The following is a 26,239-nucleotide window of genomic DNA, read 5'->3' on the forward strand; positions in this document are numbered from 1 at the left end:
CCGAGGGAAAGGACATAAATCTTCTGGTTACCAGAGAAGAAATATGCCTCCTTTGTCAATTAACAAATGGAACACCTGCCATGAAAACCAGGAAATTCTGCTAAGATGAACCACTCCCTACGACACTGACCTATGCAGCAAAAATGAGAAACTGGAGTTTGTGGACTAATAATATTAAAGGTCACATTCCAGATTGTGGAGATCTAACCAAAGTACAGCCTTTCCACAAGGCACTGCCAAATAACAGCTGGCTGTCTCCATGGGGCACTGCCGTATCTCTGGCTCTCATTTCCCCAAGAGATGCTCCATTCCAGCTTTCTCTTGCATTTTGTATTCTGTAGTTCCTGGGGTAAGACCTCACAACATAGCAAACTGCTGACTCAATGCTGACCTACAGATCTGACTTCAGATTCTAGCAGGACTCTTTCAGTTTAAGAAATTAAAGAGGAGAAAAAATGGACCCAGCCTGGCACTGCCAGCTTAGCAGTCCGAAGATAGAAGCTGCTCAAAATGACTACAGTGCTTCTGACTTTCTGAGTCTGCCCTTGCTCCTACGGCTCCTTGGATGACATTTATTTCTCCTTGTGGAAGAAATGCTTTGCTAGAATATAAAAAATTTAAGGAAGAAAAAAATATTAAAATATAATTTTGTCCTAAAGAGCACTCAAAAGTATACTCCCATTAGTGCTGGATCTATTTATCTCTCTCTTTTTTTTTTCTTCTGAGATTGGGTCTCACTCTGTTACCAAGACTGGAGCACAGTGGTGAGATCACAGCTCACTGCAGCTTTCAACTCCTGGGCTCAAGCGATCCTCCCACTTCAACCTCCCAAGGAGCTGGGATTACAGGTGCATGCCACCAAGCCTAATTTTTTAAATTTTTTGTAGAGAAGGCCACTATGTGGCGTAGGCTGGTCTTGAACTCCTAGATCAAACTAATCCTCCTGCCTTGGTCCCCCCAAAGTGCTGGAATTATAGGCTTTAGCCACCACACCCAGTCTATTTATCTTTATATATGTATATATATGCTCACACACACACACACATACATATATATACATATATAAAATATCATATATTAAATGTTCCTCCTTAAATTGCCTCCTACCCACCCATCTGCAGGAAGAGCAAACACAGGTCTCAGCAGATCAGGCAACCTACATGAAGAAAGGAGGCTGGAGTAAGGCCAGAGACCAGGAGGAACTGTAGCAAATTGCAAGGTATTCACTTCAAAGGTTTTTCAATACTGTGATGGTCAAACCAAACACGAAAACTGGAAGCCCAGTTCAGTCACCAGCAGCCAACACGAGATATTTGATCTACATGCTACAGGGCAAACTGTTTAGGATAAATAACCTCGTCTCCACCACCCCATTCTTCAAGTCCCTCCTGCCCAGTAGTCCCTACACTCTGCTGACATGACCCACATTCACAGGACTCTCCTGACAACTTTGCTTTAGTCTTTTTTCCCCAGTGACTATTTTCTTTTTTAGATACAGAGTTCACCTCTGTCACACAGGCTTGAAGTAAAGTGAGGTGATTATGACTCACTGCAGATTCCATCTCCTGGGCTCAAGTGATCTTGCCTCCCAAGTAGTTGGGATTACAAGCATGTACCACCATACCTAGCTAAGTTTGTTATGATGATTATTATTTTGAGATGGAGTCTCACTCTATCATCCAGGCTGGAGTGCAGTGGCACGATGTAGGCTCACTGCAACCTCCAACTCCTTGGTTCAAGTAATTCTCCTGCCTTAGCCTCCTGAGTAGCTGGGATTACAGGCATGCACCAGGAAGCTCAGCTTAATTTTTATATTTTAGTAGAGATGGGGTTTCACCATGTTGGCCAGGATGGTCTCAATCCCTTGACCTTGTGATCCACCTGCCTTGGCTTCCCAAAGTGCTGGGATTACAGGCATGAGCTGCTGTGCCTGGACAACCTTTTTTATTTATAAAGTACTGAGTCTCACATATATGCTTATAACAATGCAAAACAGACTAATATAGCAATCATATGCAAACACTTACCAGACTGTGAGGATCACAATGACAGAAGTACAGAGTGGGACTAAAATGCTCCCAAGGGGCTTCTTGTCGCATCATAGAGAATGGGGTGAGACACCTTGCCTGAGGCTAAAGATGAGCAAATATGAGAGTCAAAGAGTAATGATGAGGGTAGGGGAAGGTTTCCTGAAGGACACCAGTAAAGTCCCCCAAGGAAACTGACATTCCATGTGGCTGGAGGGTAGGGATATGAGGAGAATGGTGCAGGATAAAACTGGAGCCGAGGCCAGCTCTTACCAGGCCCTGTGGCCAAATTAGTTTGGATTTTATCTTAAAGGCAATGGGCAGTCACCAGCAGGTTTTAATCAAGAACCATTCTGACCCAAATTTGCCTTTTAGAAAAATTCTTCTGGCTTCAGTGAACAGGCTGAAGTGAGCAAGCCTAGAAGTCAGAAAGACAATTGGAGGCCTTCACAATAAACCAGTACCAAAGAAAACAGGGCCGGGCATGGTGTCTGCTGCCTATAATCTCAAAACTTTAGAAGTCTAAGGTGGGTTGATGTCTTGAGCCCAGGAGTTTAAGACCAGTCTGGGCAATGTGGTGAAACCACATCTCTACAAAACACAAAATATTACTTGGGTGTGGTGGCTCATACCTGTGGTCATACCTCAGCTATCCCAGAGGCTGAGGCAGGAAGGTAGCTTAAGCCTGGGAGGTTGAGACTGCAGTGAGCCAAGATCACACCACTGTGCTCTAGCCTGGGCAACAGAGGGAGACTGTCTGAAAAAGTAAAATAGAAATTCCATTTGAACCAGCAATCCCATTACTGGGTATATATCCAAAGGACTATAAATCGTTCTACTATAAGGACACATGCACACAAATCTTCATTGCAGCACTGTTTACAATAGCAAAGATCTGGAACCAACCCAAATGCCCATCGATGACAGACTGGACTGGGAAAATGTGGCACATATACACAATGGAATATTATGCAACAATAAAAAATGATGAGTTCGTGTCCTTTGTAGGGACGTGGATGAATCTAAAGAACATCATTCTCAGCAAACTGACACAAGAACCGAAAATGAAATACCGCATATTCTCACTCATAGGTGGGTGATGAACAATGAGAACACATGAACACAGGAAAGAAAGTACTACACACTGGGGTCTATCCGGGGAGGGGGGGAATCGGGGAGGGACAGCAGCGGGGGGGAGCTGGGGAGGGATAGCATGGGGAGAAATGCCAAAAGCGGGTGAAGGGGAGGAAGGCAGCAAACCAAACTGCCATGTGTGTACCTATGCAACTACCTTGCATGCTCTGCACATGTACCCCAAACCTAAAATGCCATAAAAAAAAAAAAAAAGAATCCCATTCTTCACCTGTTAGTGCCCCCATGTTCTCATGAGAACCTTGGTGATGCAGTGAATTCAACTGTCATTTTAATTCAGCAATTCACACATTTAAGTTTGTGTTTGATTTTCAATAATAACCCTGTGGATACAAGAAATAAGGAATTATGTTTGGGATATCATGGAAGCTCTCTGGATCTTAGACCATGACTTATGCTAAGACTTGAGCTTTGTGTTTTTCTCTCTGTGAGTGCTCAAGTGCAGCAGTCCCCAGTTTTTTTGGCACCAGGGACCAATATTATGGAAGACAATTTTTCCACAGACTGGGGGCAGGGGGCAGTTTTGGAATATTTCAAGCACATTACATTTATTGTGCACTTTGTAATTATTACATTGTAGTATATAATAATTATATAACTCAGCATAAGGTACAATCAATGGGAGTCCTGAGCTTGTTTGTTTTCCTGCAACTAGATGGTCCCATCTGGGGGTGATGAAAGATAGTGACAGATTATCAGGCATTAGATTCTAATAAAAACAGAGCAAGGTAGAACCCCTGTATGCACAGTTACATAATAGGGTTTCTGCTCCTATGAGAATCTAATGCTGCCACTGACCTGACAGGAGGTGGAGATCAGGTGGCAAAGAGGGGAGTGGCTGTAAATACAAATGAAGCTTTGCTCGCTCACCTGCTGCTCACCTCCTGCTGTGTGGACAAGTACAGGCCTGTGATTCAGGGATTAGGTGCCCCTGCTCAATTGCATCCAAAAGGACCCTCCCCACACCAGTCTTCATAGTGGTCAAGTACAGAAGCCACTTAGCTCCTAAGGCATGTGTCTCAGCTGGCATTTCATCACAATCAACAGGAAGTGGTAGCTTGAAACATTATGAGGTCACTTCCTAAAAATCACCAGCATTCAATTTCTCATTGACAAGGAGCTCAACGCTGCCCCTTGGATAACCAAACCTATGCCCAAATCCCATCTGTGTGGGTCTTTCTCCCAGAACCCTTCCTAGCATCAGTTCTGTATTTGTCAGAGTCCAATCAAAAGATATAAATGACCCAAAGTTTAAAGTGGTAAAATTTTAAATAGAAAAAAAATTATACAACAAGGGAACACCATATGAGAGACTGGCTACAAAAGTAAAGAGAACTCTAGAGAACATAGGGCTAGCAGAGGCCAGACATGGTGGCTCATGCTTACAATTCCAACAATTTGGGAAGCCAAGGCAGGAGGACTGCTTGAGGCCAGCAGTTTGAGACCAGCCTCAGAAACACAGTGAGACCCTGGCTCTACAAAAAAAAAAAAAAAAAAAAAAAAAAAAAAGTCAGATGTGGTGGCACACACTTGTAGTCCTAGTTACTTGGGAGGCTGAGGTGAAAAAATTGCTTCAGCCCTGGAGGTTAAGGCTGCGGTGAGCCATGATTGCACCACTGCACTTTAGACTGGGCAATAGAGAGAGACCCTGCCTCAAAAAAACAAAGTATAAAACAAGCTGTTACAATGAGCAGTAACTTCCTACTGTCCCTACACTGAGATAGAGTGACCAAGGAAAGGATTCCCCACTAAGGCTGAGATTCAGAGCCCCTTGGAGAGGGCACAGTCATGGGTAATTCAATAGCAGAATTGCTGCATTACCACATGGTAGAACATGCTAGCAATATGCCCTCTGGAATTTGCTGAAAATTCACCATCTAGGGTGCTAGCTTAACCTATTAGTAAACAGTTGTCTCACTACAAAACCACCCAGGCAAATGCAGAGAAACTGCTGGTCACTGTGTGCTGCTAAGCACCATGCAGGGCAGGGCCTGGTGCTGGAGGAGCTCAGTGCCTGTGAAGATTTGCACACAGCTATAAAGAAAAGCCTCTTATAATGAGCCTCTAGCACCATGTACTGACAACATTTAATAATGCACCAGTTGACAGAGGAAGCATTAAAGGAACCAACCTCTATGTTTGCAGAGCAGGCAATGAAGGGTGAATTTGGAACTGAGGAGCAGTCATTGGATGAAGAGCTGGTACATGACACATTTCCATCTACCAAAGAAGGAAGGGAAGAGAGAAAAATGAGAAAAAAAAAAAAACCAGGCATGGTGGTTCACACCTGTAATTGCAGCAGTTTGAAAGGCCACGGCAGGTGAAGCACTTAGGTCCAGGAGTTTGAAACCAGCCTGGGTGACATAGAGAAACCTTGTCTCCACTAAAAATAAAAAAAATTAGCTGAGTATGGTGGCATGTGCTGTAGTCCCAACTTCTCAAGAGGCTCCTGGGTTCAAGCAATTCACCTGCCTCAGCCTCCCAAGTGGTGGGGATTACAAGTATGCACCACCATGCTTAGCTAACTTTTGTATTTTTAGGAAAGACAGAATTTCACCACATTGGCCACATCAGTCTCAAACTCCTGACCTCATGATCTACCCACCTTAGCCTCCCAAAATCTTCTGCTTTGTCTTTGCCCACTTAATCTAAGAAAACTAAGCTAAAATAAATTTTGTAACCAAACCAAAATGAAGCAAAGTGGTGTGGCTACTATACTCAAAAGACTTGAAATTCCTTTCACCCAAAAATAACTATCTGGAAGCCAAGAATGACAATCTGGAAGTCAGCATCCTCAGAGTACATTTCAGAGGCAAACTAGAATATGTCAGTGTAAACTATAAAAGTCCAGGGCCTTTGTTTGAGTAAAACTAGGTGCCGCAAAACCATGGGCTCCATGCATGATTGGTATTGTAGGAGACCACAGGAAGTAGAATTAAATATGACACCCTCGGCGGGCGCAGTGGCTCAAACCTGTAATCCCAACACTTTGTGAGGCTGAGGTGGGCAGATCAGTTGAGGTCAGGAGTTTGAGAGCAGCCTGGCCAATATGGTAAAACCTCATCTCTACTAAAAATATAAAAATTAGCCAGGCATGGTGGCAGGTGCCTGTGATCCCAGCTACTTGGGAGGCTGAGGCAGGAAAATCACTTGAATCCAGGAGGCAAAGGTTGCAGTGAGCTGAGATCACGCCACTACACTCCAACCTGGGCAACAGAACAAAATTCCATCTGAAAAGTTTCTTCTAAACTCAATTTAAGGCACCATATGCCACAAACCAGATAGCAAGAAATTAAATAAATTTTAGCTTCTTTCATGCCATCCAATTACATCTTGGTCAGTTCATAAACATGTTTCAGCAAATGCTGGAGGAGTTTTTCTCTTTAGAAGTCCTCTCTCACTTTACCCTGCTTAACAAAAGACTTCACACACAAAGAGAGTGGAGATAGCCCAGCTTCAGGACATGCTACACGGAGAGAACCGACTATCCCAAAAAGAGAGGGCTCCACACCCCTCTGACAACTCCACAATAGCCCAGCTACACATAAATGCCTGAAGTAAGGAAGTCCATTAAGAAAATCAACAGTTGGTGAGATCAAGACTTCTGACCCAAAGGGCCTGCAGCTGGTCTGATGATTCATCAAAAAGTCTGAATTTAAATGGAGACATATTGGACTGTGACATGTAATAATAGAACTGAAGCAACAAAGTGTATTGATTTGATTTGGGTTTCCTTTCCACTGTATACAGCTCCAATGAATGGAGAAGTGAGCATGCATGCCTGTGGTACTCCTGACACATCTTGGAGTTCCCATCCACAGTTGTCAACCTTTGGGATTATCCACACATTGCAGGGTCATTATCCATCTATGCTAACCTAGAATGTCCAGATGAAAGCTTCTGTTTAGAGACTGGAGAGAAAAATGTCAAACCTGAAAGCCCATGAACTGTCTCAGCCAGGGGGAACACATGAAGGAAACACTACAGAATCTGACATCAGAAGCCTAATTTCAGGTTGATCTCTAAAGCTTTACGATTGTGAGTAATCAGCTTACTTTCTCTAGGCTCGGTTATTCTCATATCAATAGAGAAAAGCAGACTGAATAGTCTCCCAGATCAATTCCAATCTTAACATCCTCTGGCTTTATGATTAAAGAATGATACTAATTAGTAAGGTTGAAACTGTGGCTTAACCCCAATAGGAGCCTGCTGGGATTATGCTAAGCAAAACTAGTCCACATAGACAGAGCCATTCTGACCACATCCCTCCCTATGCCAGCTATCATACAGATATGCACCACTGGTATGAGAAGTCCCTTCCACAGAAGACTGACTGATTCAATAATAGGCTGATTTTTTCATTCAAACAACAAATATTTACTGAGCACCTTCTAGGTATTTAGGGTTACAACAGAATAAAACAGACAAAATCACTTCCCTTACTTACATTTTAGTGAAGGAGGAGGGGGAGTCAGACATCAAATAGGAAATATAATTAAGAATGTATTTTATGCAGGGCAGTGCTGGGATTCACTCAGGGTGGCTGGAAAAATATTAAGAAAAATATTAGGGAAGTATAGAATATCGTCTCAAACCTTTGAGAAGCTGAAAAGTTTTAATGAGCCAGGATGAAGATAGCCAATTCTTACATTGGAGCTTTAAGTCATAAAGTGAACATTAAGATAATAAAACCTTCCCTGGTTGAGTCTGTTTACTCCACATTCCTTTTTCTCTACTCTGTTTACTCATGTAAACTTCATGCTAGCTGCTCCTCTAAGGGGGAGGTTGAAAAAGAATTACTTCTTAATGGTGTTTATTCTGGACCTCAGAACCAAAAGTTTTTATCATTCTTAAAACCACTCTTAACCATGTTAATTATCCACAAGCAGGTTAACTTAAAACCTCTGTTACTACTTCTATACTGAATAAATGCAAGAATGAACAAGGAGTCAATTAGCTGCAATCACTCTCTAAAAGTTGATGACACCCTAGCCCAACCCTTACACTGTATTCTGTATGTAAGGGCATATTTTATTCATCTGATATTTATAGTAAATAAATGTTTGTTTAATAAGTGAAACTAAGTGTGAAATGTAAGTATAAAAAAGTCATGATGAGAGGGGAACAAAAGGCCCATCTTCATCAAATTAATCTCTTCTTAGGGAAGACACTGAATTTGTGTATGCAGATTAACATCTTACCTCTTAATAACAAATTTAATTTGATTGCCCACTTGAATGATGTTTTCCAGTCTTGGATTCCCTATCATGAGGGATTTCTGAAAGGAATGTTTTCCAGTAGTTCTTCCACACACAGATCATTCGCATGTCCTTCAAATTTTGGTCTTAAAAACGATCTTCAAAGATTAAACTTTGTTTTTCAATAACCTTAAACAGAAGAGAAAGACAGAAAATCATTATAGACAATAAAAAATATAAGCTAAGCTGATGTGCAGTGGCATGATCTCAATTCCTTGTAATCTCTGCCTCTCGGGTTCAAGCAATTCTCCTGCCTCAGTCTCCCAAGTAGCTGAGATTACAGGTGCCTGCCAGCATGTCTGTCTAATTTTTGCATATTTTTAGTAGAGAGAGGGGTTAACTATGTTGGCCAGGCTGGTCTCTAACTCCTGACCTCAGCTGATCCACCCACCATGGCTTCCCAAAGTGCTGGGATTACAGGCATGAGCCAATGTGCCCAGTCATAAACACTATTTGGAAGCAACTTTTTGCTACTACCTGCTCCTGACTGTAATAACCGTCCTCCATTGGCTGCCTTACAGTAGTGCATTTCAGGCTACACTTTCATCTGCACTGCAGCCATGAGATCAATGTTCTTTACCCCTTCAACCTCGTGAGCATGCTATTTAATAAGAATTAACCTTCCACAAAGAATTCATGGAATAGGAGTTAAAAATAGTAAGGAGAGGCTGATTTAGATTAAAAGAGGCATAACGACCAAAGTTAACACATGAAGATTGTTTAAAGCCAGATTTAAAACAAAATTTTTTCAGATGAGGAAATGAGATACTATTCAGATAAGAGTAAGGAAACTCAACTAAGGGCTACATATGAACTGACACCAAAAAATCATTGCTAAATTTGTCAGATATGAGAGAGTGGCTGTTCGGGGATGCACACTGAACAGATAAAATGATGTGATGACTGCAATTTGCTTTATAATATTCCTGCAAAGGGAGGTAAAAGAATAGCAGAACAAAATGTGAACAATCTTAATAATCACAGAAACTGAGGAATGGGTATTTTAGTGTTTATTGTACTATTTCCTCTACTTTTGAATAGGTATAAAAACTATAATTTAAAAATGTAAAAAAAAATGGCTGGGAGCAGTGGCTTACTTCTATAATTCCAGCACTTTGTAAGGCCGAGGCAGGTGGATCACTTGGGTCAGGAGTTAAAGAGACCAGCTTGGCCAACATGGTGAAACCATGTCTCTACCAAAAATACACACACACAAAATTAGCCAAATGTGGTGACAGGTACCTGTAGTCCCAGCTACTCAGGAGGCTGAGGCAAGAGAATCACTTGCCTTCAGCAGGAAGAGGCTACACTGAGCCAAGATCAGGCCACTAGACTCCAGTCTGGGTGACAGAGTGAGAATCTGCTTAAAAAAAAAAACAACCAAAAACAAAAACAAAAATAAAGTAAAAATTAATTTACTATTCCCTGCTCTGAAGCCACATCCAAACAAAATTCTAAAAAGAAAGATTCTAGCAATTTACATGGTGTTATTTATATAGATATCTCCCTTGCATCTTTGCATGTAAATTTAAATATTTTGCAACCTGATGGCTGGGAGTGGTTCCAAGCTGGGCATGGTAACACATGCTGTAACCCCAGCCACTTAGGACACTGAGGCAGGAAAATAACATGAGCCCAAAAGTTCTAGTCATGCCCAGACAACATAACAAGATCTGGTTTCTTTAAAAAGAAATGGGGAGCTGTGAGGGAGCTCATTGATGAATTATTTTGGTGATATCAACAAGGCTATCAAAACACTACTATAAAATCCAAAATTATATCTACTGCCAGATTTTTCTCCTTACTTCTGGACTCATTTATCCAATTGCCTCCTCTACCTCCACACCTCAACTTGAGAGAAATTAATTTCTTTGCTCTTAGACTGGCTTTCCTCTAACATCTAAGATGTGTATTAAATTCTTACTTTATGTTATTAGCACCAAATCTGAAAGGATCTAGTATAGAAACTCTTTGAAATAAGAAACACACAAAATGAAATAGTTGTATCTGTAAAAAGAAATATGCCCATAAACAAACAACGCTAAAAAATTAGAGGCTTTCAGTCACACTAAAGAATGATGTTAAATGAAATTATTCTGTCAATTCAACAAGAAACTATATAAACCTAATTCTAACAAACTTTCTATAAAATAAAAAAGAACCAATTGTCAGAGCTGAGAGTAAACAGTGGAAGTTTTAGAAAGAGGTGAAGTCAACCGCAGAACATGCCCATCACATATCATAAAGGCTGCCCCAATCACACCCATCCCCCTTATTCCACCTAGTATCACCTGAGGTCAGGAGTTCAAGACCAGCCTGGCCAACATAGAAAAATACCTTCTTTACTAATAATACAAAAATTAGTCTTGTACGGTGGTGGGCGACTGTGAGGCAGAACTGCCTGAACCCAAGAGCCAGTGAGCCAAAATCACACCATAGCACTCCGACCTGGGTGATGAGTGAAAACTGTCTCAAGAAAAAGAAAAACAAATTCCTTTGGGAAGGCTTTCTTCATAGATATCTTCAACATGAGACTGGAGAAAAGGGTATGGAATCATCACCAGACCTTTGGCTTTTACAGCTTGAGGTAGAAGGAGAAAAAGAAAAAGGGATATCATTTAAACACAATTTGCAGCAAAGAATAATTATTGAATCTGTATTGCTCTTTAACTTTCTTTTCTTGAAACAGAGTTTCACTCTTGTTGCCCAGACTGCAGTGCAGTGGCACGATCTCGGCTCACTCCAAGCTCCATTTCTCAGGTTCAAATGATTCTCCTGCCTCAGCCTGCTGAGTAGCTGGGATGCAGGAGCCTGCCACCACCCCCAGCTAAGTTTTGTATTTTTTGTAGAGACAGAGTTTCACCATTTTGGCCAGGCTGGTCTCGATCCCCTGACCTCAGGTGACCTGCTCATCTCAGCCTCCCAAATTAGAGATTAGAAGAATGAGCCACTGAGCTGCCTGAGCAGTTTCTTACATTATTAAATAGCCTGACCCAGGTGCGGGCAGTGGCTCACGCCTGTAATCCCAACAACTTTGAAAGACAAGGTCAGAAGGTTGCTTCAACCTAGGAGTTCAAGACCGGCCTGGGCAACATAGCTAGACCACCCCTCATCTCTACAAAAATCAGGCCAGGTGTGCACCGCACCTAACTAATTTTTATATCTTTTGTAGAGACAGGGTTTCATCATGTTGCCCAGGCTGGTCTCAAACTCCTAAGCCCAAGCCATCCTCCTGCCTTGGCCCTCAAAGGGCTGGGATTACAGGGCCCAGGGAGCCTCATGTTTTCTTTAAGCAGTCCCCTACTCTTGCACACTTGGAGAGTTTTCTTTTTGTTCTTTTAGGCAGGGTTTACCTCAGTCTCACAGGTTGGAGTTCTGTGGTGGTATCGTAGGTCACTGCAGCCTTGAACCCTGAAATTCAAGTAGCTGGGAGGCTGAGGTGGGACTACAGATACAGGGTCACACCACATTGCCCAGGCTGCTCCTGAACTCCTGGACTGACGGGATCCCCATACCTCAGCCACACCCGGACACAGTTTTCTATTTTTCACCTACCTAAACACTGTACCAGGCCAGAGTTTGTCAACTGCCCTTTTCCAGCCAGCAACACACAGGAGCTAGCTGAGACATTGCAGTTACCAGGCTTCACTTTGAGGAGAAGACAACACATCTCCAGGCCCTGTACTGTTCCTGTGACTTCCCTGAAAACCCAGCCCTGTGACATCACAGAGCACCCCCTCAGATGGAGCCAATCAGAATGCTAAAAGAAAATGTCAGTTGCATTCCAGTCAGATGTGGGCAGTGTTCATGTTTCAAAAGCTAACACTGGCATGACTGACTTAGTGTTGGACCCAGAAAAATTAAAAAGTGAAAGATAAAAATATGTAAAATAGGCTGAGTACAATGGCTCATGCCTGTAATCCCAGCACTTTCAGAGACCAAGGCAGGTAAATCACAAACTCAGGATTTTGAGACCAGCCTGGCCAATAAGGAGGCTGAGGAAGGAGAATTGCTTAAACCCAGGAGACAGAGACTGCAGCCAGCTGAGATCACACCACTGCACTCCACGCTGGGTGACAAGAGTGAAAACTTTGTCTCGTAAAAAAAAAGTTCTTTGGGAAGTCCTTCCTCATAAAGATCTTCAACATGAGACTGGAAAAAATGTACAAGAGTACAAAAGTACCTTTGGATTTTACAGCTTGAGGTGTAAATGAAAAAAAAAAGGGATATTTAAGTACAATTGTAGAAAAGAATAATTATTCAATCTGTATTGCTCTTTAATTTTTTTTTTTTTTTGACAAAGACTTGCTCTGTTGTCAGGTGGGAGTGCAATGGCACAATCTCAGCTCACTGCAACCTCCATCTCCCATGTTCAAACAATTCTTCTGCCTCAGTCTCCTGAGTATTTGGGATTACAGGTGCCTGCCACCATACCCAGCTAATTTTTGTACATTCAGTAGAGATGGGATTTCACCATATTGGCTAAAATGATCTTGATTTCCTGTCCTCATGATCCACCCGCCTTGGCCTCCCAAAGTGCTAGAATGACAGGCATGAGCCACCATGCCCTGCATTGCTCTTTAACTTTTATAATTTGTTCTTTACTTCTGTTATTGTAATTGAGTCCAAAAATAGTATGAAAAAAATAAAAAGAACCTCCAAAATGCTAATATTCTGATTATCAAAGTCTACAGTAAAATATCCCATTACAGCTGGGCGCGGTGACTCGCACCTGTAATCCAGCACTTTGGGAGGCTGAGGTCAGTGAATCACATGAGATCAGTAGTTCAAGACCATCCTTGCCAACATGGGAAAACCCATCTCTACTAGAAATACAAAAACTACCTATGTGTGGAGGCAGGTGCCTGCAATCCCAGCTACTCGGGAAGCTGAGGTAGGAGAATCACTTGAACCCAGGAGGTGGAGGTTGCAGTGAGCCCAGATCATGCCATTGCACTCCAGCATGGGAAACAAGGGGGAAACTCCAGCTCAAAAAAAATTAAATAAAATAAAGAAAGAAAAAGAAAGAAATAATCTCATTATTTAAGCCAATGTAGATACAGCCAGGCTTTCTACAACAGTCTGAGCCAAATTATAAGGTCAGAAAAACATACCAGCTAATGTTATTTAATATACACAGTACTAAATGAAAAATGTAATATTTTCAAAACATAAACATTAGTGTAACCTTATTGGACTTATAAAAATAATTTTTTTACCTAATAGAAACAGAAGATTCTCCTGAACTGCAACATTTCAGCTAGCATTTATTTACTCAAGATTGAAATAATAACAACACCTATAAAAAGTCAAGAGCTGGGATGGGCACTGTGGCTGATACTTGTAATCACTTTGGGAGGCCAAGGCGGTCAGATCACCTGAGTTCTGGAGTTTGATACCAGCCTAACCAACATGGAAAATTCCCGTCTTTACTTAAAAAAAAAAAAATACAAAATACAAAATTAGCTAGACATGGTGGTGTACACCTGTAATCCCAGCAACTTGGGAGACTGAGGCAGGAGAATCGTTTGAACCCAGGAGGAGGAGGTTGTGGTGAGCTGAGATCAAGCCATTGCACTCCAGCCTGGGCAACAAAAGCGAAACTACGTCTTAAAAAAAATTCAAGAGCTAGTCACTGAACAGGCTCACACCTATAACCCCAGCACTTTGCAAGGCCTAAGTGGGTGGATCAACTGAGGTCAGGAGTTCCAGACCAGCCTGGCCGACATGGTGAAATCACATCTCTACTAAAAATATAAAAATTACCCTGGCATGGTGGTACTTACCTGTAGTCCCAACTACCAGGGACACTGAGGCAGGAGGATCACTTGGACCTGAGAGGTGGACATTGCAGTGAGCTGAGATCATGCCACTGCCCTCTACCCTGGGTGACAGAGCAAGATTCTGGGAAGTAGTAAAATTAAATATAACCAACAATCTCCCATCAGAAGAGCTCCATTTTTTTGCTATCATTATGTGTTAAAGTCTATTTGCTAAACATTGACATTTGTACTAAAGTTTCAAGTGCACCATATAACACATTAGTGCTGAGTGAAGTTTAATATCCTTTGCTGTACACTAAACTTGAATATCATACTTATAGATCAAACAACAGTATCTTTCCCTAAGATAGTTACCACTAATGCTGCTTTAAAATTATAAAATGTGAAGACTTTTTATAATGTGTGAAGACTTTTTATAATGTTACAACAGCTGAAAATTATTGTCTTTAAACAAAATAATCTAATAAATCACCATCACAAAAAAGCCCCACAACATAATCTATTTCATCTTATAAAAAGCACTTACATTTATAAAACTGTTAGAGTCAATTTATAAAACTTTAATAGCAAATTATTTTTACTTAGAATAGTACTAAATTATCAATACAATAAAAACATAGGCCAGGTGTTTCCCAGCACTTTGGTAAGCCCAAGGCAAATGGATCACTTGAGGTCCCAAGTTCCAGATCAGCCTTACCGACATAGGGAAACCGCACATATAATAAAAATACAAAAATCAGGCAGGAGTGGTGGTGGACACCTGTAATCCCACCTATTCGAGAAGCTGAGGTAGAAGAATCACTTGAACCTGGGAGGTGAAGGTTGCGGCGAGCCGAGATTGTGCCATTGCATTCCAGAATTGGTGACAAGAGCAAAACTCCAGCTCAAAAAACAAAATCCCAATATTTTAAGCCAGACTTTCTACAGCAATCTGAACCACATCATAAAGCCAGAAAAACACACCAGCTAATATTATGTAATACATATAGTACTAGATAGAAAAGGTAAGATTTTCAAAACATAAACATCAGTGTAACCTTATTGGACTCGTAAAAACCCTTACTGGAGTTATAAACATAATTTTTAAAAGTAACAAACAGAAGATTCTCCTGAACTACAACATTTGAGCTAGTATTTATTTACTCAACATTAAAATAATACAGCAGCTATAAAAAGTCAAGAGCTGGGCTGGGTGTGGTGGCTCACAACTGTAGTCTCAGCACTTTGGAAGGTTGAGGCAGGCAGATCACTTGATGTCAGGAGTTCAAGACCAGCCTGACCAACATTAAAAACCCTTGTCTTTACTAAAAACGCAAACTTAGCTGGGCATGATGGCACATACCTGTTATCCCAGCTACTCGGGAGGCTGAGGCAGGAGAATTGTTGGAACCCAGGAGGTGGAGGTTGCTGTAAGCCAAGATCACACCACTGTACTTCAGCCTGGGCAACGAGAGTGAAACTTCATCTCAAAAAAGAAATAAATAAATAAAATAAATGAAAGTTAATCACTAGCCAAATGTGGGTGGCTCACACCTGTAAGCCCAGAATTTTGGGAGGCCAGGGCAGGTGGATCATTCGACGACAGGAGTCTGAGAGCAGCCTGGCCAATGTGGTGAAACCTCATCTCTACTACCTACACAGAAATTAACTGGGCATGGTGGCAGGTGTCTGTAATCCCAGATTCTTGGGAGGCTGAGGCAGGTGGATCACCTAAGGTTAAGAGCTCAAGACCAGCCTGGCCAACAGGGTGAAACCCCACCTCTACTATACAAAAATTAGATGGGCATGGTTGTTTGTGCCTGTAATCCCAGCTACATGGGAGGCTGAGGCAGAAGAATGGCTTGAACCCAGGAGGTGGAGGTTGCAGTGAGCTGAGATCACACCACTGCACTCCAGGATGGGTAACAGAGCAAAACTTCATTCAAAAAAAAAAGAATAAGAAAGAAAACATTTGCTATGGGGAGACCAGAAATATGATCTGCTGGCAATCCTTCCATTTTAGGAAATCTAAACAGTATGAGTCCATTCTGTTTTGTCCCTCTCCACTCCAGCAACAAAACCAGTAACCAAATCCATTCTATTTCTTTCAAAACACATCTAACAATTAAGAGATGATATGCATGGCTCCATACTCTAAGAGGAAACCTTATGTCCTGGGTATCACAGATAGTTGATGAATCCTTGTTCAGTTGACTTCAATAATAAACTGTTCAATGCACTATGCCAGATAAATATTGCATCTCAGAAGTAAAACAAATACTGTTATTTTAGTTCTGTCTACACATAAATGCAATATTTACACATATTTATAATGGGTTAATACAAACAAACTGAGTTAATTGTTCTAGAGAGTAATAGAATTTGGACAACATGAATTCTCCTGTCCTGGCACATAATTAGTAGAGGCATTTTATTTCACATGAAAGGTACCATTAAAAAATCAATGGTAAGCATTAAATAATTATTGCATACGATCTTCTCATCTGAGTTAATACTGAAGACCTACCTCCTGAATCTGGTTTATCAAACTGTAAATCTTCAGGTGTAGAATTAATAAGTTCATGTCTGAAAGGTGAGAATAAACATTTAATATTCACTATGCAATATTTGGCAAAGTAATATCCACTAGTACATATTTAACATTTAATCATCAAGGGTGGTTTTGAAAAGAAAAGACAGGCTGGGGGCGGTTGCTCAGACGTGTAATCCCAACACTTTGAAAGACCAAGGCAGGCAGATCATGGGTTGAATGTTTGAGACCAGCCTGGCCAACATGGTGAAACCCCGTCTCTATTAAAAACACAAAATTTAGCCTGGAGTGGTGGCAGGTACCTGTAATCGCAGCTACTCAGGAGGCTGAGGAAGGAGAATTGCGTGCACCCAGGAAGCAGAGGTTGCAGTGAGCCAGGATCATACCACTATACTCCAGCCAGGGTGACAGAGCAAGACTCTGTCTCAGGAAAAAAAAAAATTAAGGAAAGGTCATCTGAATGCTTGAGCACTACTAAATCTACAGAGTAACAAAACAAAATAACAATTGCAAATTGTCTCATCAGGTGCTTCATGGAGCATGTGTCCTCACAAGTAAAGTGGTAACTTGGCAACATACAGCTCTTTTGAAGCATACTACAAATATCTTTAATGGAATCCTTTAATATCACATTGTATTCAAGGCTATCTCCCACTAAACATCTATAAATACAATCATATATTCCCCCATATGCTTTAAAAGTCTCAGGCCTAAAAACAAGACATGGATACTATTTTCTTCCATCTACCAAAGAAGGAAGGGAAGAGACAAGAGAGAGATAACCAGGTATGGTGGTTCATGCCTGTAATCCCAGCAGTTTGGGAGTCCAAGGCAAGTGGATCACTTGGGTCCAGGAGTTTGAAACCAGACTGGGCAACATAGTGAAACACTGTCTCTACTAAAAATACAAAAATTAGCTGAGTGTGGTGGCATGTGAACTTCACAAGAGGCTGACATAAAAGAATCATGAGGGTCTGGGAGTTTGAGGCTGCAGTGAGCTATGATCACACCATTGCATTCCTGCCTGGGCGACACAGTGAGATCTTTCCTCAAAAGAAGAAATGTTGGTGAAAATGTAGAAACTGGAACCCACATACATTACTGGTGGGAACATAAAATGGTTTAACCACTTTGCTTGGGTGTTTCTTTTCTTGTTATTTTCATTTCATTTTTCTAAATAAAGAGGGTCTTGCTATCTTGCCCAGACTGGTCTCTTTTAACTCATAGGCTCATGTGATGCTCACACCTCAGCCTCTTATTTAGCTGAAATTATAGATGTGAGTCGCCACACCTGACTGGTATAACCATTTTGGAAAACAGTTTCTCAAAAGCCTAAAAGTACAGTATCATAGAATGCAACAATTTCTCTCCTAGACATATATCCCAGAGAAATAAAAATATATGTCCACACAAAAACTTGTACATGAATCTTCAGAGCAGTATTATTCATAATGGCCAATACATGAAAACAACCCAAATGTTCATCAACTGATGAACAGATAAATACAATGTAGTATGACTCTACCATGGAGTATATTGTTCAGCCATAAAAGGAAAGAAATACTGACACAGGCTATGACATGAAGAAACTCTGTAAACATTGTGCTAGGAGTGAAAAAGAAGCTAGCCACCAAAGATCCCCACATATTGCACAATCCTATTTATATAAAAGGTACAGATTATGCAACTCTATAGTGACAGGAAATAGATCAGTAGTTGCCTATGGGAGCACAGGGGTATGGGGGGAGTAGGAACTAATGGCAAAGAAATGTAGATTTCTCTATAGGGTAATGAAAGCTTCTAAAATTGATTGTGGTGACAGATGCACAGCTCTATGAATACTCTAAAGACCAATGAATTGCATACTTTGATGAATCAATTGTAAGGTATGTTAACTATATTTCAATAAAGCTGTTATTTAAAATAAATAGGGGGCTGGACACAGGTGGCTTGTACCTGCATATAATCCCAGAACTTTGGGAGGCTGAGGCAGGAGGACCACTTGAGGCCAGGAGTTAAAGACCATCCAGGGCGACACAGCATGATCCCATCTCTACAACAAAAAATAAAAAAATTAGCTTTGCATGGTGGTGTACATCTGCAGTCCCAGCTACTTGGGAGGCTGAGGTGGGAGTATTACTTGAGTTTGAAACCATAGCAAGCCGTGATTACACCTCTGCACTGCAGCCTGAGTGATGGAGCAAGAAAAAAGAAAAATGCAAGGACTTTGTGAGAGTAACCAAGTTTGAGGAGAAACAGAAGAACAAAAGAGCACTGGATGTTGAGGGTGGCTGGCTGGTGAGGTGCAGCTGCTAACTGGCTTCTGAAAAATTTGTTAGTAAAATTACAGCTCTGAAGATCAGTCACACAGTCAAATGATGAACGTTAAATCCCTTACATATATGCCTTTCTTTACATGCCTTCTAGTGAAAAATTCCTAAGGGCCTAAATAGCAAGTGGTCTGAAATGAGAGCAGCTGTTTATTAAAGAAATAACATCAAAAACAAAAACTTAAACGGTTTTCTTTGATGGAACTTATAATACTTTGCTTTTACTTTCTCATTGATCTTCAATGAGACAGAAACTGAATATGCCATCCTTGCTTTATTCCCCAAAAATGCTCAATAACTTTTCATTGTATTTTTCTTAGTATTAAGCCCCAACGACAGGGTTCTTGTCAGACCCAATTTTGCACATCTAACGCTTATACTAAATAAATGTTTGTTCAATCTAAATATTCATCTAATCTAAATATTAATTGTACATATAAAGAAGTCATGATGAGATGGTAATGAAAGGCCCATCTTTATCAAATTAATCTCTTCTTAATTTGTTTCTGAAGATTATCTTACCTTTTAATAAAAATTTAATTCAGTTGCCCACTTGACTGATGTTTTCCAGCCTTGGAATTCCATATCACAAGGGACTTCTGAAAGGAATGTTTTCCGGTAGTCCTTCCACATAAAAGTCATTTGAATGTGCTTCAAAGTTTCGGTCCTAAAAAAGATCTTCAAAGATCCTAAAAGATAAAACTTTTTTTTAATACCCTTAGGAAGACACAGAAAGAAAATTATTATAGAAGATAAAGAATACAACCTAAGTAGTATTTTTTTTTTTGAGATAGAGTCTTGCTCTGTCACCCAGGCTGGAGTGCAGTGGCATGATCTCAGCTCACTGCAACCTCCACCTCCCAGGTTCTAGTAATCCTCCTGCCTCAGCCTCCCAAGTAGCTAAGATTATTGGCACCTGCCATCATGCCTCGCTAATTTTTGTATTTTTTTGTAGAGACCAAGTTTCACCATTTTGGACAGGATGGTCTCAAACTTCCGATCTCAGGTGGTTCACCCATCTCGGCCTCCCAAAGTGCTGGGATTACAGGCATGAGCCATTGCACCCAGCCTGTAAATACTATCTGGAAGCAGCCTTTTGCTACTCCCTGCTGGTGACCTTTAATGACCCTCCTCCATTGCTGCTGCACACTGGCACATTTCAGGCTACACTTTCATCTGCACTGCAACCACAAGATCAATATTCTTTACCCCTTCAACCTTGTAAGCATGCTATTTTACAAGAAATAACTTTCCACAAAGAATTCATGGAATATGAAATAACAATAGTAAGCAGAGGCTGGTTTAGATTAAAAGAGTCATAATGACCAAAGTTAGCACAGGAAGACTGTTTGGATCCAGATATAAAGCAAACAATGAGCTGACACCAAAAAATCATCGTTAATTTTGTCAGATGTGAGGAGATAGTGGCTGTTTGGGGACGTGCACTGAACAGGTAAAATGACGTGAAGACTCTGATTTGCTTTACAATATTCCTGCAAAGGGAGGAAAAGAAATAGAACAAAATGTAGGACAATCTTAATGATCACAGAAATTGAGGAATAAGTATTTTAGGTGTTCATCGTACTATTTTCTCTACTTCTGAATAGGTATAAAAACTGTAATTTTAAAATGTAAAAAAATAAAATAAAATGGCCAGGCACCATGGCTCATGCCTGTAATCCCAACTCTTTGAAAAGCCAAGGCAGGGGGATCACTTGGGTCAGGAGTTCGAAACCAGCCTGGCCAACATGGTGAAACCCTGTCTCTACCAAAAAAAAAAAAAAGCTGGGTGTGGTGGCAGGCACCTGTAGTCCCAGCTACTCAGGAGGCTGAGGCAAGAGAATCAGTTGAACCCGAAAGGCAGAGGCTGCAGTGAGCTACTGCACTCCAGCCTGAACAACAGATGAGAATCTGCCTTAAGAAAAAAAAGTAAAAATGAATTTACTAATCCCTGCTCTGAAGCCACATCCAAACAGAACTCTAAACAAAAACATTCAAGCAATTTACATGGTGCTATTTTTATACAGATCTCCCAAGCACCTCTGAATGTAACATTTAAATATTTTGCAACATGACGGCTGGGAGTGGCTCAAACCTGGGCATGGTGGCACATGGCTATAGCCCTAGATACTACTTAGGAGACTGAGACAGGAGGATAACCTGAGCCCAGGAGTTCTAGCCCAGCCCAGAAAACATAACACGACCCTGTTTCTTTAAAAAGAAAAGCAGGGAGCTGTCAGGGAGCTCACTGATAAATTATTTTGGTGCTATCAAATCCAAATGCTACTAAATCCAAAATGATATCTATTGCCAGACCTTTCTCCTTACTTCTGAACTCCTTTACCAAACTGCCTCCCCTGCCTCCACAACTCAACTTGAATTCGTCAACTTGAAATTAATTAATTAATTTCTTTGTTATTAGATTGGCTTTCCTGTAACATCTAAACACTTGTCTTAAATTCTTACTTCATGTTATTAGTATCAAATTTGAAGGGATCTAGTGTAGAAGCTCTTTGACATAAGAAACACCTGTTTTTGAGAAATCAGAGTGAAATAATTATCATAGCTGTAAAAATATGCCCATAAATAAATAACAATAAAAGATTAGAACCTTTCAGTCATACAAGAGAGTGATGTTAAATCTAATTATTCTGTTAATTCAACAAGAAAATATATAAAACTAATTCTGACAAACTTTCTATAAAATAAAAAAGAACCATTTGTTGGGGTTGAAAGTGAAAACTGTAAGTTTTAGAAAGAGGTGAGACCAGCTGCAGAATGTACTCATCACGCATCACCAAGACTGTCCCAATCACACGCTCTGCCTCATTATCCCCCTTATTCCACTTAATTCTTTACCAGACCATAACCCCTTCTTCCATAGTAAATATCTCCTACTTACTACACATTTCCCCACCAGATTAAATGCTCCAGAATGCATGGGGCTGGGCACTGTCTTCCACACTGCCCAGTTTCCAACACCTGACTCACAGGTATCAAATGACTTCAGGATTATGAGGCTGGAAGTAGTGATTATTTCCTCAATACTTGCAGTGGTTCATGGCATGAAAATCCTAAGATTTCCTTTCCCCTTTCAGAGGCATTTGAACCAGAGCAACTCCATCTAAAATAGGAGCTGGGTAAAATGAGGCTGAGACCTACTGAGTTGCATTCTCAGATAGTTAAGGCATTCTAAGTCACAGGCTGAGGAAGGAAGTCATCACAAGATACAGTTCATAAAGACCTGGCTGATAAAATGGGTTGCAGTAAAGCAACCAGCCAAAAAACCAAGATGGTGACAAGAGTGGCCTCTGGTCATCCTCACTGCTACTACACTCCCACCAACACCATGACAGTTTACAAATGCCATGGCAATGTCTCAAAAGGGGAAGCATAAAAATAACCCATTCCTGGCCAGGCACAGTGGCTCACACCTGTAATCCCAGCACTCTGGGAGGCCAAAGTGAATGGATCACCTTAGGTCAGGAGTTTCAGAGCAGCCTGACCAACATAGTGGAACCACCATCTCTACTACAAATGAAAAATAAAATTAGCTGGGTGTGATGGTGTACACCTGTGATCCCAGCTACTTGGGAGGCTGAGGCAGAAGAATCATTTGAGAACCTGCTCGAGAAGTAAACAAGACAGGCATGATCTGGGCTGTCAGAGCCACTGTGCTGAAGCAGGAGGAAAAAGTCAGCCAGTGCTCAGTGAAGACCTCTCCAACATGATGATGTTTCAACTGTGATGCTAGTAGAAAGGAGAAGCACAGAAAGCGCTCAACTAACAGCATTCCACAAACACCAGCTCTCTGCGCAATGGTGCCAGGAGGCTGTGACCTGAGAAGAAAGGCACACAAATGACCAGAGTGGCTGGCACAGAGCAAGCAATCCACAGATGACATGTGGGAAAAGCAGAGGAATGGCAGAGGGCAGTTCACCAATGCCCCTGCAGACCCAATCAGGAGCTGTGAGGTTTACTCCAAGTACAGTGGAAGGCACTACATATGACAGAGAATGACAGTCTCCACCTCCTACTTTCAATGAGCCTGACCTGGCTGCTCTGTGGCATGGCCCTAACTGAGCAAGGGAGGGCAGTGAAGGGGATTGGGGTAGAACCTGGCTTTGTGTTCGGGCAGTCAGCAGGCCTTGCTAGGCTGGATACGGGAAGGGAGACAATCATACCTCAGAGTAACTCCTGGGCATCTGGCTTGGGTAGCTGGTAGACCCTGAGAGGAGCTCATGGAGAGGGAAATGGGGACTTTGCCTGGGACACATGAAGCTTGAGGAAGGGTCAAGCAGATAGGTAAATATAGAGTTCTGGTATGAGGAGCACCTTCAGGGCCAGGAATGAGGGTCTCAAAGACACAGACAATATATTTTTAAGAGGTGGGCAGGGTGGAATTATCTGTAAGGAAGACACAGTAAGAAGAGAGAAAGAGGCTGGGCAAAGTGGCTCATGCCTGTAATCTGAGCACTTTGGGAGGCCAAGGAAGGCAGATCACGAGGTCAGGATTTCGAGACCAGCCTGGCCAACATGGTGAAACCCCATCTCTACTAAAAAAATATAGAAAAATTAGCCAGGCATAGTGGCGGACATCTGTAATCCCAGCTACTCAGGAGGCTGAGGCAGGAGAATCGCTTGAACCAGGGAGGCAGAGGTTGTAGTGAGCCGAGACTGTGCCACTGCACTCCAGCCTGGGTGACAAGAGAAGAAAAAGAAAGAAAGAAAGACAGAAAGAAAGAGAGAGAGAGAGAGACAGCGAGAGCGCATGAGCATGCACACGCGCTCAGGATAAAGCTGCCAGCTGGCACTCTCTAGTGTAGAGAGGATGAGGGCAGGGGCTTTGAGAGACTGAAAATAAGACAGAGAGAAGCCAAGGAAGAGTCCACAAGATTTGAACATTTTTATAAAAAATGGGAGGGAGGGGCAGAGAACAATAACCTAGAATTCTGCTGAGAAGCAGAATAAAAATGGGGCAGAGAGCAACTTTGGGTGGCAAAAGACGTTGAATGAAAAATTAAAACTAAGTATTTTGAATTGTTGATGAAGTATTTAAGGAACAAGATAGAAAAGACAGGTTGGCTGAGGTTGTACCTTCAAATGCCCAGTGGTGGCTACTGCCAAAGCCCTCTCCATTACTACAAAGTGGCACTAGGCACAGGTAAAGCCCAAAGAAAAGAGGCTTCCCAATGGTGTAAATCCTCCTGCAGAAAACCTTTGACTGTACAGAAAAATTTACTCAGTAAAAAGCATATGGGGTTCCATTGCCCAACTCTCTCCTCTTATGCAGGATTAAAATTTCCATAATCCATGCATATTAAAAACTGTACAATGGCCAGGCATGGTGGCTCACATCTGTAATCCCAGCAATTTGGAACACTGAGGCAGCTGAACCACCTGAGGTCAGGAGTTTGAGAGGAGCCTGACCAAGGCAAAGCCCTGTCTCTACTGAAAATATAAAATTAGCCAAGTGTGGTGGTCATGCCTACAATCCCATCTAGTCGGGAGGCTGAGGCAGGAGAATCACCTGAAACCGGGAGGCAGAGGTTGCAGTTAACTGAGATCCTGCCATTACACTCCAGCCTGGGTGACAGAATGAGACTCTATCTAAATTAAAAAATAAAAAAAAGTAAGAGAGTCCAGGTGTAGTGGCTCATGCCTGTAATCCCAACATGTTGGGAAGCGGGGGAATCAACTCAGGTCAGGAGTTTTAGGCTAGCCTGGCCAAAATGATGAAACCCCATCTCTACTAAAAATACAAATATTAGCCAGGCATGGTGGCAGGTGCCTACAATCCCAGCTATTTGAAAGGCTGAGGCAAGACAAACGCTTGAACCTGGGAGGTGAAGGTTGCAGTGAGCCAAGACAGTGCCACTCTGCACTCCAGCCTGAGCAACAACACTGAAACTCCATCACCAAAAAAAAAAAAAAAAAAAACCAACCAGTAAGAGAAAGCTTGAGCTGAGTCCTACTCATTGTATTTACTTTCCTAAGATTAAAAAATTATGAAAAACATTACCACCAGGTGTGGTGGCTCACATCTGTAATGCCAGCACTTTGGGAGGCCAAAACATGGGAATCACAGGATGAGAAGTTCAAGACAAGCCTGGCCAACATGGTGAAATCCATCTCTACTAAAAAAACACAAAAGTTAGCCATACATGGTGGTGTGTGCCTGTAATCTCAGCTACTTGGGAGAGTGAGGCAAGAAAATTACTTGAATCTGGGAGGTAGAGGTTGCAGAGAGCCACTGTACTCCAGCCTGGGTGACAGAGCAAGACTCCATATAAAGAAAACAAAATAAAACAAAACAAAATACATTACTCAGTAATATACTTTAAAGGAGGAAAAAAAGGCTTACCAATTTTTTTTTGCAGAAAAGCTGATCCACTGTCTTTCTTAATTTGGTGATTCTGGTATATCATCTTCCTTTGCTGTCAAAATCACAAATATACAAGTTTCCTCAATGTAATGGGTTTACTAACTTGGGTTGTTATTGTTATTATTATTATTTTTCTAAGACAGGGTTTCACCATGTTGGTCAGGCTGGTCTTGAACTCCCGACCTCAGGTGATCTGCCCACCTTGGCCTTCAAAGTGCTTGATTACAGGCATGAGCCACCATGCCCAGCCTAAATATTATTATTATAAAATAGGCAGTATTTTTTATTCCTGTGACTAAAATTATTTCTAAGACTCCAGAATGTACTTATAATTGAAACAATGCTAACACTGAACAAAAAAAGGAAGAACCAGACATTCATTAAAGCTGGAAAAAAGCAGAACTCCGTGTGCTCAAGAACAGCTACCAGGCCAGGCACAGTGGCTCATGCCTGTAATCCCAGCATTTTGGGAGGCTGAAGCGGGCAGATCACCTGAGGTCAGAAGTTCAAGACCAGCCTGGCCAACATGGTGAAACCCCATCTCTACTACAAATACAAAAATTAGGCAGCCATGGTGGCAGGTGCCTGTAATCCCAGCTACTTGAAACATGAAGTAGGAAGATTTGCTTGAACCCAGAAGGTGCGAGGATACAGCAAGCTGAGATCATGCCACTGCAGTCCAGCATGGGCAACCCAGCAAAACTCCATCTCAATAAATGAGTAAGTAAACAAACAAACAGCCAGCCAGCAGGCGACATTTGCTATGCGGAGACT

At 41.6% G+C, this 26,239-nt stretch overlaps 1 protein-coding gene across 19 annotated transcripts in view; it reads right to left on the bottom strand.

The window, feature by feature from the left end:
- LOC118144225 (uncharacterized) overlaps positions 1–26,239 on the bottom strand; it is a 97,365-nt gene that overhangs the window by 65,894 nt on the left and 5,232 nt on the right. For 13 of the 19 annotated variants that reach the window (XR_013521776.1, XR_013521775.1, XR_013521777.1 and 10 more), the window contains 12 exons: positions 25,445–25,517; positions 19,603–19,769; positions 18,707–18,803; positions 17,053–17,170; positions 16,727–16,785; positions 15,563–15,660; positions 8,381–8,566; positions 7,627–7,722; positions 5,311–5,399; positions 3,391–3,502; positions 2,660–2,784; positions 2,028–2,132 (listed from right to left, as the gene is read on the bottom strand). The gene's annotated coding sequence lies outside the window, so the exon portion shown is untranslated. Of the gene's footprint in view, positions 1–2,027; positions 2,133–2,659; positions 2,785–3,390; positions 3,503–5,310; positions 5,400–7,626; positions 7,723–8,380; positions 8,567–14,223; positions 14,342–15,562; positions 15,686–16,726; positions 16,786–17,052; positions 17,171–18,706; positions 18,804–19,602; positions 19,770–25,444; positions 25,518–26,239 lie in introns of all 19 variants that reach the window. The other 6 variants (XM_078336143.1, XM_078336148.1, XM_078336141.1 and 3 more) reach the window with 6 other exon arrangements.

Source organism: Callithrix jacchus, chromosome 9 (genome assembly GCF_049354715.1).
Source record: "Callithrix jacchus isolate 240 chromosome 9, calJac240_pri, whole genome shotgun sequence".
In the NCBI taxonomy this organism is placed as follows: domain Eukaryota; kingdom Metazoa; phylum Chordata; class Mammalia; order Primates; family Cebidae; genus Callithrix; species Callithrix jacchus.